At 46.1% G+C, this 12,485-nt stretch overlaps 1 long non-coding RNA gene across 2 annotated transcripts; it reads right to left on the bottom strand.

Moving 5' to 3' along the window:
• Positions 1–8,340: 8,340 nt before the first annotated feature.
• Positions 8,341–12,260, bottom strand: LOC116942336 (uncharacterized). Of its 2 annotated transcripts, none has more exons than XR_004402779.2 (3): positions 12,203–12,260; positions 10,620–10,669; positions 8,341–9,852 (listed from the first exon to the last, which is right to left on the bottom strand). It is a non-coding gene; the product is annotated as an uncharacterized LOC116942336 (long non-coding RNA). The 2 variants fall into 2 exon arrangements; XR_012941694.1 differs by lacking the exon at positions 12,203–12,260 and adding an exon at positions 11,846–12,196.
• Positions 12,261–12,485: the final 225 nt, after the last annotated feature.

Raw genomic sequence — 12,485 nt, 5'->3', positions numbered from 1 at the left:
TCGTGCGGGGTGCAGTGAGGGAACCTTCTGACCGTAACAAATCCAGGGACCTGTGGTATTGAATATAACTTTTAACGATGCGACGACCTTTGACTTTACGAACCGTGATAGCCAGGGCATCTCAGTGAGTGGTGTGATTATTGGTGAGCGTCTTCTGTCAGGTGAGTTGTTGACGGCGCATCTGTTGCGCGTCTGGTGAGTGGCGAGTGTGATTATCTGGTGAGTGGAGAGCGTCTGTGGACTTTCTGGTGACTGGGTGTCAGGTTTTATTGGAGGCTGACAATGTGGAGAGTCACGTCATGCTGCCCATAGGACGGGCCGTCCTCTGGTTTCTTAAACACGAGAGCACCGATCGCTCTTGTGGGAACAACTGCGCCCGGCAAGGGACTCGCCCTCTACCCACATTACTCACCGCTAATGGGACTCCACGCGTCAACAGATGAGGCCCGCCACTCTCACGAAGTTCACTACAACGCAGTGCGGGGACCAGCTCTTGGCCAATGTGTATACCGCGGTAAAACAGTAATGCATATCAACCTCTTGCCACGGAAGCTCTCCCGCCGACTTCAGAATTTTCTTGCTTGCGATTGTCCCACCTGATGAGGATCGCTTGTGTTGCATTCGAAACGTCATGATTTGTTTTACTTTATTTCTACCCACGTGACTTTACCGAAAGAACCACAAGAGTATAGTAATGCATGTGGCCAGGGATTAATGTCTCACTCGATACGTTTCGGAACGCTGCAAGGCTTAGCTTAGAGTAGGGATTATTTCAGCGTAAGGCAAGGTTGCCGCCTATCTATAAAAGCCCTGTACACTATTCATATCGTGGTCTATGTTCGTAAAAAAGCCAACCGCAGCAGCATGAGCATACACAAAATTCACACACACACACAAAGACGACATGGCTGTGGCGTGGACATTTTTTTTCCCGGAACGGCGTTCCCAGACTGATCTGGATGAAGTGAGAGACTGGTGAATATAATTGTGATTGTGTTACGCTTCGCTTACTCACGCTTTCTACCCCCCTCCTCCCTCCCAGTGAAGTACTGGGGTGGCACAATTCTTCCACAAGCTACACGCGCGCACACAACTTCCTCCCTCCGGTAAAAAAAAAACAAGCATCATGTCCCCTCGGCATGCATTGTGTTTATTCCGTGCGTAAACACGAATATGAAAAGCAACGTCATTCATTTTTTTTTCTCAATTTATGCCGGGTTTGTTTCGTTTTTCTACATGGTTGTCCAAAAGAGTTAGCACACGTCGGATTATTATATTTACTTAAATACATCGAATTGTGTGATTTACTTTCACTGGAACAAATGTTCAAACTGATTGCCGTTTACACTAATGCAGGCATTAATTATCTTTTAAAATTAATTTAGAAAGTTTTTTTTAAAGATGACAGATGTCGTCTTTGAGTTTTGTGAACGAGGGAATTGAAGTGACCCCACAGGAAGAATGATAATATATATTAATAATGACAACAGATAAAAAATATTAACTGAAATAATAAGCAAATCAAATATTTGAATGCCAGTGTTAAACTTAATGTAATAGAGTTACCCGGTGTCCTGACGTTTAGGCCACCCGACTGGACATCTGTGAAAAAGAGCTTTATAGCTCACCGGATTCCTCCAGTATAAATACATTTGTGTTTTGTTTATAACGGTTGCTGAGGACAGGCCGACAAACGTCAAGCAACTCGTAACGAACGACATTGTCCAGTTGTGGTAGGCGGTGCACGAGTCAGCCCGAATTCAGCAAGAGTGCAGGAAGAACTTCTGGAAGCAGAACGACGAACTGGTGGTTCCAAAAGTCGTCGACCACTGCCCGAAAAAATAGCAGAGAGATGGCTTTTCTGTTTCGCTGATGTTGAGCCAACAATGCTGCTGACGTGATGCATTCCCAGATGTCCGTGCTGCTGATGGGATGTGCGAAAGCAACGTTGCTTGTGATGCGTGTATATGATGTGTGGTGTACGACCTGTGTCCTTACAGGGCGACGCTCGTGGTTGTTTTGTTTATCATGCTTGCTGGACACAGTAGCCATAGTATTGGCGAAAGAAGAGTTAGAAGGTGGCGACTGACCACCGGTTGAGTAACTGTGGAGAGAATCAGCGAGTGCTGGGTGCATCAATCAACAGTGCATACCCTGTACAACGAACGTTAACGGAGTGCGCTTTTTGGCTATTCTCACGCAATAAGGAGACACAATAATAAAATCCACGACCGGATTCTCCGGATTGTAAAACGATCCCGAAAGTAAGGCGCACCTCAAACAAACACGTGTCCGATGGTCAATACAGTTTGGTCAAAATTTGGTCACGCACGGGATTATAAGACGCACCTCCAACGTTTGCATTGACATGGGGGGGTGGGGGGGGGCGTCCTACAATCCTCTCCCCCACCTTCGCGCCAGGAGCCATGACCGCGGATTTTGTGAAAGAAATCGATTTTGTTCAACAATTGTCGTGAGTGTAGCGGCCTCTGGTGAGCGGGACTGCTACGTCAACCCATTATTACAACGTGACTTGCGCCACTGTGGATCCACTGCCGAACGGAGAACACCCAACACTTGGGGATGCCACGATGCATCTCACTTCTGCAATTGAGCATTATCTTCATTGAACCATCTCCTCGATGGTCATCCTCTCGGGAACGTTCCCTCTGCTTTCTTGCCCTTCCGTCACCAGTGTACGTCACCAGTCACCAGTCTACGTCACCAGTCACCAGTCTACGTCACCAGAATACGTCACCATGTGTACTGCACACTCCACACGTGGCCTTCATGATTCGGCACGAGGTCTCTAATTTGTGCTGCTCTGCGATCCTCGTGTTCCGCTTTTCCGTCTCTTGAGCTCCGGGTTTACTTCCCCAGCGCGCGTCTCTCTCTCTCGTTCGTCTCGGTGGCGTACTTGTCGGCATTTGTTCCATTTTCCTTGGCAGTGTTCATGTTTCCGCTCCCGTATGTCACGGCAGGCGATGCGCCCTCGTATATGTCCTAGGCACACTGGCCTTTTGCGTTTCATGTATAAAATTTGGTTTCACAAAAGCTGTCCAACCCGCTTTTATCTCACTCGCATTGTTATTTAACGATGATGCCGATCCGCTTTTAATCATTTACCTAGCTATGCATATTCCATTGTTTTCCGGGAATGTCCCTCCAATAATTGATTTGTTTAGGGAACTTACTGTGCACGACTCTTGTTTTCGTCTCTGCGGTCTTCCTTGTTCAGCTCTTCAATCATTCCCTGTAGATCGTTTTCGTCGCTTGTCATAACGACTGTCTACGTTAAGCAAATCGGGGATGGCTACGACTTTATCCAATCACGGTCTACAATGCAAGACCCTCCTACAAGTCTCGATACTCACAGCACGTCGTCACTGTCATACTGGACGCGCACGTGTCCTTCGCGAATTGGTAGAGGAACCGTGCCCAAAATGTGTGAACCCTATCATGAAGTTTCCGAAGGGCTGGGGGAACCCATCTCGGCCATGGGTGCCAGACAGGGCCGGATTAAGGCACGGGGGGCTTTAGGGGCTGCATCCCAGGGGCCTCTGCCAGCTGGAGGGCCTCCAGAGATTAAGTGAAAAGTTATTTCATTTGTGAATGCTGAATTTTATTGGTTGTTAGTCTTGTAAAAATACATTTTATTTTTCTTTCACTTTGTTTTCCTTTTGAAAATATTACTGGGGGCCTCACGGTACCTATAGCCCAGGGGCCTACAAAATCTGAATCCGGCCCTGGTGCCAGATCCGTCCCGCGACTTTCGTTTCATACGACCTGTGGGTTCACGAGCTCTGATCCTGCCACCTCCAAATCGTCCGGGAAACGGCAGCTATCCGTCACTGCAAGCATCCTGGCCACACTAATCTGGTGCTAGACGGGGTTATTTTCAACAACGTTGGACACACAATGAGCCCCGAATGACGTCTAGCGTTATTCACGTATAACGTTACGGTGCGTGGGCTAATGTATGGTTACCCGTCAAACCTATTTCAAAGTCCCATTCGGCCCTCAGTCAGTGCCGAATTAAGCTAGTGCGGGGCCTGTAGCATATGTTATAAAGGGGCCCTAAATGAAACAAAACATTAATATTCAAACACATAAATGTTTAACTTGCATAGTATAGTCATTGTATTTTTTTCATTTGCTATACAGCCAGATAATACGACAAATCGCTAACCTTAAACACCCAGTCGTTCATAAAAGTTGAAGGCAGTATAGTACTACAGTAATAGAGCAAGTGCAGAATCACTGAACCGGAATTCATAGATTGAAAGCATTTAGCGCGCGGACCCTTGAAAGTGCGGGGCCCGTAGCTTATGTAGCAGCTACTACATCTGTAGTACATCTGTAGTAGCTACTGCATATGTAGCTACTTTTGCTACTAAGAGGATCTGGCACTTCCCTCGGTAAGGAAATGTCTCCCCCACTCCTCGTCGGTGTTTGTTGCGGGGTCGTGGGGAGATTAAAGGCGACTGGAGCCACTTCACTTGGCGATTTTTTATTTTTTCCGGCTCACAAAGCAAAGAGAAGCGTTTCGGAAATGAGCTGCGTGGCGCATGAGCCTCGCCCCCACGGCCAGTTGCCCACAGCCCCTCCGGGATTGTCTCGGGCGAGCCCCCTACAGCGACGCACTGGAGTTGCAAACCACGTGTACAGCTGAGCTCCCTTCGCCGCTCCACACACGCGCACGCAATGTGCCTTAGTCCCATCAGCCCCCCCCCCCGCCTTTGCCTTTACGGGCAAATGCTATCAATCGGCATGTTACTCAAACGGTAATCGTCTTGAGTTTAACGGAGCCCCATCATTGCAATCGAGTCCCCTTTGTCAATAAGATCTGGTAACCCAGAAGCATTTGTATAACAAGACTCCCTCTGCTGATGAGACACAGGGAGGACAAACCCGGTCCAGAGTTATCACGCTTAAACAAATCCCACTTTACATTGGTCTAGAAAACCAAAAGGATGATGGACTAAACATTTGTATTTTATTGATGAAGATGCAGAAGAGTTCTGCTTTCACAAGTATTTTATTTGAACTCGGAACCATCTACAGGAGCGCAGGATGTGGACTGTATTGCAATCCAGTGGATCGCCAGTTGGATTTTTCGACGTGGCCAGTGAAACAATGCACACGTCTTAAACCGCCTCGCAGGATCACGAGGCACACAACAACACAGGCTGTGGGTTGACAGGCCTCTTGTGGTGGGGTGACGTGTGGATACTGACGCCTCTTCACAGACGTCTGTCCAGCATGGGAGATGAGCCTAAATGACCTCTAGAATGGGCTCTCTCCTAGAGGCCCTTCCAATAGCGGTGGCGCTAAGCGACCAATTTCTGGTCGACTGGCCATCTGCGGAAAAGAGCTTTATAGCTCACCGGATTCCTCCAGTGTAAATATTCAGAGTCTGCGAGCTGCGCATTTACACGTGAACCCCCTACAGCCCTCCCTCCTCCCAGCTGCTCAAGCAAGCGCCGAGAGGTCAAGGGGCAACTTATGGGTCGTGCAAATGTCATCACTTAACCCTGCTAGTGCCGACTTATTATCTACAGACTTCACTTAGCCGGATTGTTGGTTCAAGTGCTGTTAGCGAGCGCCTATTGATACACACTGGTACGTACGTGAAGAGGCGATAGGGATACGTGTACACACTGCCCTGTTTTTGACACCAGAATCCGTAGACTGGAGGAATTCCGATGAGCAATGAAGCCCCTATTCACAAACGTCCAGTGTGGGTGAATAAGCAATACATAAGTCTAGCGTTATTAGAACGTGTACAGTTCTTCAACAAAGAATGTGATTGAACAAACGCACACTTACGACTATCTGCAGCAGCTTAAGTCGTGTTCTACGAAATTTCAAACATCGTTGAACCATTCATTCGTATTGCCTAGATTGGGTTCGAGTCACGAGATGTATAATCCATTCAGAAACTTTAAGAGCAGTGGACCCCGTGTCAGAGAACCGCTCGCAGAAGAGATTTTTCAGTATTTCTGAAAAAAAAAACTTGTATCATTGACGCTTATCCATAAACTTTATGGGATCGCCATATGACATTAACACCAACATATTAACATCAAATTCAATGTGATACGTTTAGTGCGCAGTAATTGGTGACCAGGCTGATACCATTAGCTCACTACGTTTAAATCACGGTCAGCGGTCTGGATTCGAACACAGCAACCCAGCGGAGCCAGCTCAGCGCTCTGCCCGAAGCCACTCCAGCGGCCACCTCGGATCAAAGTCCATTTATATTTTCCACGAACTTAATTGTACGACATTAAAATGTTTTTTTTTTTAAACCCGCGTTGGAATGACAATGCGCCCTCGCGTGGTTCAAAAGTATTCACAACGCCACCTGATTGTGCGAGTCTGCCCTCTGCTGGCAATAATTATCCTACAACAGGGATCCCCAGCCCGCGGACCGGTACCGGTCCGTGGCCTGTTAGGAACCGGGCCGCACAGCAGCAGGAGGTGAGAGCGGTGAGTCCGCGCGTGGAACCCGCCCCCATTATTTTATTATTTACCACTTCCGTCCGCGCCTCTTTCCCGCACTGCGCACTCGTCAGTCAGTGTTGGTAAGCCCACAAGCTCTAACCCCTAGTAGCCACAATGAGTAAAAAACTTCGCTGGAGAGCTTCTTTGAAAAGGGGGAAAGACCCAAATTATGAACTCCCCCCCCCGGTCCGTGAAAAAATTGTCTTCCACGAAACCGGTCCCAGGTGCCAAGAAGGTTGGGGACCGCTGTCCTACAACACGACCTGTGGAGAGAATCAGCACGTGCTGGATGCATCAACTGTGTGTACCCTAATATGTAATAATAATAGGGGTTTTTCCCCTTTTTTGGCAACTGAAACCTTTTTACAAGGATTCATGTCTGCATTAACCACAATACCTGCAGTCAAAACGCAAATAAAAAAAAACATACTATAATATATGCATTGTCCTTGAAACTGATTGGTCCACACCAAGGGACGGCTTTCTTTTGAGCCTCGACCCAATTGGTGCTCGACCAGATGACGCCAAAAGGCATTTTAACTACAGGTATTGTGGTTAATGCAGACATGAATCCTCGTAAAAAGGTTTCAGTTTTGTTGCCAGAAAGGGAAAAACCCTATTACATTTTGGTACTGGCAAAGGTCTAATGATGTGTACCCTGTACAACGAATGTTAACAGTGAACTATTCGGTTATTCTCACGCAATAGGAGATAGGCTGCTTGGGTAAAAGATTTGCCGACGTTGGGTTTCCCGAACGCCACGTGGTCCTGACGATGTGAATTGTCTGCAGGCAATTATAGGTTGGATCCATGTACAATTGTCTTGGCTGGATCAAATTACTTACCGTGTTCGAGCTTTTATAGGAATGCAACTGAAAATAACTGTACTCTCGTGTTCAATTAAGGCAATTGTTCAAAGAGTAACAATCAATACTAGTTATGCAAGTGTACTACAACAAACATGCAGACCACATGAGCTTAGCTTTTGGAGATTGTCCAATTCTAAGAGGCTGTGGTTGAAGTAACATTTTGCAAACTCGACTTGCTATCCAGATTACAGCAATTTAAAATGGGCAGTGTCTTCACCAAAATGTCGCGTGTGGAGTTATTTGCGGGCATTACCAAATCGGCACGGTGGTGTTGACTACCTCGCCCAGTGTACAGGTTGGTTCGATCCCGACCCGTATTTGAAGTTTGCCCGTTATCCCAGCGGTTGCGTAGATTTTTCTCTCGGTCCTTCAGTTGTTCCCGCCGCTTAGAAACATACGTATAGTATTTTTGGTTGCTATAAATTTCCACAAGCCACTTCCGTTACAAAAAAAGCCATACAGCTCGGTGAGCCTTACCTAATAAAATAAGTTTAGGTTTGAAATTTTCAGACGTCCGGACACCACGATGAGGCAACGCCCTCAAATTCCCTCGAGTGGAGGCCCAGCAGCTAGCAGTGGTGACATCTTTACCACCTCCGGTCGAATTACACCCTTTTTTAAGTTGACACTTTAAAAAGTCCCAACCATAAATTTACAACCGGCAGAACGTGGCCAGATCCGTCAAAAGCCTTCAAGCTGCGTTTTTCCCCCCCACATTTCAGTGTTGTGTTATATTAAACTTCCTGTGGTTGTCATAAAGATGCGCTCAATTCTTCGGCGGGTAAGTCACCCCTAAGCAGTCTCCTGGAAGCATTAACCCATTCAGTAGAAAAATTATTTGCACATCTGCGCGCATATAAAGTCGCATAACCAGCACCCCATGCTGAGTTTGATTCTTCTTTTAGACAAGACACCGGTCAACGTGCCAATCAGGTCCACGCACAGAAAATCCCATCAAACGCCGTTTTAACGTTAGTTGCAGATTTTTTTTTTATTACACAATTCACAAGAAATACGTTAAATACAATTTAATTCACATGTATAATTTACCATAAATACGGCAAGCGCAAACCAACTGCAGGATACTCCACAACAGTTGCAAAATAAATTAAGGGACTTTCAATATGCATTTTACAGAATTTACACAGCACTCAATTTAGTTCACACATTAAGACAAAGTTAACGTCGATAATTCATCCATCAGCCTTTTTTCAAAGGGAACGTCTTTTGTAACTCAAGTGCATTTCCATCCAGTGAGGCTGATATAAATCTGTTACAAGGCAGCGCCAATGAAATTTGTTTACAGTTTTGCTCACACAGTCCCTTAACGTGGTTTATTTTATGCCTTAGGAGCGACATGCATAAATAGCAAGTCAGCACCGTTCCGGTAGAACGCATTCAGGAGCTGGTGAATTTCAAGATTTCACCGACACTTTTAAAACTTTTCCTTTCATTGGCATAGCCACCACTTTTGTAGTTGTGGAAACTGAAATGTGTCATGTCGGCTTTTTGTTTTGAACCACTGCAAAATTGTGCTTTCCCAGGGCAACCTCGTCATCATGGATGGGATACGAATTTTAGGAACAGCCAGTTCAGAAACTGCCACGTGGATGTGGCAATATTTAATTGCTCCCATGAGGCAATTGCCATTGAAGGAAAAAGGCGCCATTGGAAAAAAGCGATCACACTTTGTCCACAGCCCAGCTCAGTTTTAACAAGAGGTTATGGCAAGACTAATCATGACCCTTGTAACTGGTTGGAACTAAAACCTCGTTTATCCCAAAAGTTAGCATGGAAGACTTAACCGAATACAAACGCTTTTTTGGTGAATGTACATTGCTTAGACGCCTCGGGTGTTTCAAGGGGGATGGATCCAAAAATCGCCAATATTTACACGACCAATGTAATTTGCAAATATGTTGATATGAAACGAGGCATGTCCAAAGTTTTGCCGTTAAGTATCCATCAAGTAATCGACAATGACATAGCCCAAGCCTTTAGGCAATTTCATCAACTCTGGTTTTCCATCCTTATGATTTTCACAAGCCTGTTTTTCCATCTAAAGTCAATTCTAGGCCTACCCAAACGGGCCGCATGTTTGGTTTTTCTGCCGATTGCAAATTTCAACACAAGCACGCTAACATTGTCAACAGGTGTTTCTCCACATGCCGCAATACATTTCACCACAGCTTTTGCTCCTCGGTTTTGAAGTTTATATTTGTGCAGCCCTGAGACGTCTAAGTCGCAACACTTGGGTTTCATCTTGCGTGGACGCCCAGGACTCAACCCAGGCCACCCCTCAGGAATTGTTAGCAGAGCACCATCACAGCCACTGCACTGGCTCAGAACCACCCTCATACTCCAGTTATCTTACACATTTTCCATCTTACACCTCGTGCCACGTGTCGTCCACTTCAAAGCACAGATGCCGCAGCCAAGTGTGAATGTCGGTTCCCTTCGCCGTCACCACGTGCCCCTAGGGTGGGTAGAGACGGCGTACATACGTGGTTAGCTCGACTTGAGATGACGCGAGCGGACAAGCAGCGTCTCTCATGAGTGTGCATCAGAGTGAGCAAAAGCTATCACGGTGAATCAGATCAGGTGCAGATCTTTTAAGTGCTATGGCATCATTTGCACACGCTCGTTTAAAAAAACACATGGGGACAAATCACGATAAGGTTACAGTCTATGAAATATCGGGTTTGCATCTCCAAGTAAACACAATTGCCAGCCCTGCCCCATAACATATGCCAACTCGGTAGCAAATCAACATGCCCATGCTTTTGGCGGAGTAATGGCAGTGTTCTGCACACTGCTATGAGCAGGGAGCATTGACAAATACCAATTGGGGAATGTCTAATCTAGCCGTGACCTTCGTCAGACTGACATTGGCGAAATGATAAAAAAAAAACTCCCCTGTAACTATGCCCTTGGTGGTGTACTTGAAAACAAAAACCACGACCAAATCCAGGTGAACTTGTGCAGTAGAATTAACTTCCAAAGGTCAATGGAATCTATCCTACGGTGTTGATTTTGCTTGACAAATATTAACAAATTCGCTCAGGGCCAAGTCACATGTATACATTCACCCAGGGGCAGGGCACATGGCATAGATTCCCACCCCTCCCTCGGTGGCATATCTCGCACGCCAACGATGTAACACTGTACGAGATGCAACAGGCATATTATGTTACCAATTGGACTGGACATGAACCGTCTAGGATTTTACAAACGAAAACTCACCCATCCAATGGTTGTTTTCTGTCCAAGGTGTCCTCATTATGGCCTTGTGGCTGAATGGGTGGTGAGAAAACGGAAAAAAAACGCACACACTTAAAACTATAAACCTATGTTCAGTAGTTAATCAGATGCACGGTTAAATAACGAGAAATTGCTCACTGTAAGGGTAGATTTTCTTCTCAAATGCATCTAACGAAATCGCAGATGCATCAGTAATCTTGTGGAAGATCACCGATTGTAAAGCGGAGTATTACTTGTAAAGTGAATGTTAAAGACTGGAGGAAAATCCTGCATAACAAGAGCCATTAACAGCACGGTCCACATTTTACGATTACATCCCTGAAAAAGAAATGGCTTTTATCAAACCCGGCTGCCAACTGCATTAACTTGGTGTTCAGTCGAGCATAATCTCCAAATCAAAAAACATCCACAATGGTCCAACTGCAGGGAAATAAAACGTGTCACGGGGGGGGGCTTTAATGTAAACTTCACACAATTCCTTGGGATTGTAAAGACAAGCCGCAGGAATCGGTGAAGCAAATTCCACGAAAACTGGCAAAAGTGTGGCAGAAAATGTTGAGGCATTTGGAAGCTACTTGGTACAGACACGTGGGGTTTAAAAAAAGCCCAATTTGTGTCTTACTCAGAAATGTTTCTCGCAACCTTGGAAGTAACTTCTGGGAAGGGGGTCCACATTAAAATAAGTTCAGAGGGGGGTTAAGACGACGACGGGTGTAGTCAGAGTGGAGCGATTGTTGTCAGCTTTGGAAGCAACAAGTCCTCAGGCAGATTTATGTTAAGATTCATCATCATCCCACACCCGCATCGATAACAAACTCAGATCCATGGGCCCATCTCAAAGAGGGGGGGGGGGATATTTCCATGTTTAGCTTTTCAGTTTGCAGTACCCGAGAAAGGTAAAAAAAACCCTACACACTAACTTACGTAAGTGGTAATCATAAATATTAATTCATCAAGGATCTAGTGGTGGATTGGACACCTCGCCAACAAATCGAACACTCTTTAAGACGTACACATTTTTACTTAATCATGTAGGGTGGGGTTTATGGGCAATTCGCCAACAAATCGAATACTCTTTAAGACGTTCCCTTCAGACACACACACCACACCTTGGCTAGTAACCAAGAGCACTTACAAAAAAAACACACTTAGCAAATAAAATATCGATATTGCTACGCAACGTAATAGACACACTAATATAGTAATACCAGAGCAAGACGGCTGTCCCACCACCACCCTCCAAGTTCCCTGCGCTCACGCTCCAACACGTGTCCACGTATCGCGTAAAGCGCGAGCCCGCGCGGCCCGACACAAAGAGCGCGGCTCGAACCGCGAAACTATAAACGCATTGCACTGGACGGCGGTCAGAGAGAGAAGGGGGGGTTGTGGTTGTAGTAACAAAAAAAATATTGTGAAAGCGGACAAGTTGTCCAAATAACTGCGTCCGCTGCACGGGCCACTCTATCGCGCAGTAAAAGCGAAACTTTTGGCCACGGCGAAGGGGCCGATGGCTTCGGATTGCGAAACGCAAGCGAGGAGCAACGCCGCGCACCGCCTGCACTCACCTTGGGCTGCTCGGAAAGGAGGGCCACGTCATCGCGCGCCGACCAATAAGGACTCGTGCAAGCTGGTCACGTGGGTCGCGCCAGGGGGTGGGGGCATTGTGTTTTTTGTCCCCCCCCTCCCCTTTTTAAACAATTGACGCCCACATATAATTTTTACTTCTTTGTTTTATAATTATTACCAACGACTATATACGTAATCATAGTTTGGTAACAGTAACAGTGTGGTGATATCGTGGGAATTTTTTTTTTACTGCGATAATAATAATGACAATCTAAACAAAGA

Source organism: Petromyzon marinus, chromosome 14 (genome assembly GCF_048934315.1).
Source record: "Petromyzon marinus isolate PM22_M1 ecotype Great Lakes invasive population chromosome 14, UKy_Petmar_22M1.pri1.0, whole genome shotgun sequence".
NCBI classification, from domain to species: domain Eukaryota; kingdom Metazoa; phylum Chordata; class Hyperoartia; order Petromyzontiformes; family Petromyzontidae; genus Petromyzon; species Petromyzon marinus.
Note: the sequence above shows the minus strand (reverse complement) of the source record. Positions and strands in the feature narration are given on the sequence as shown.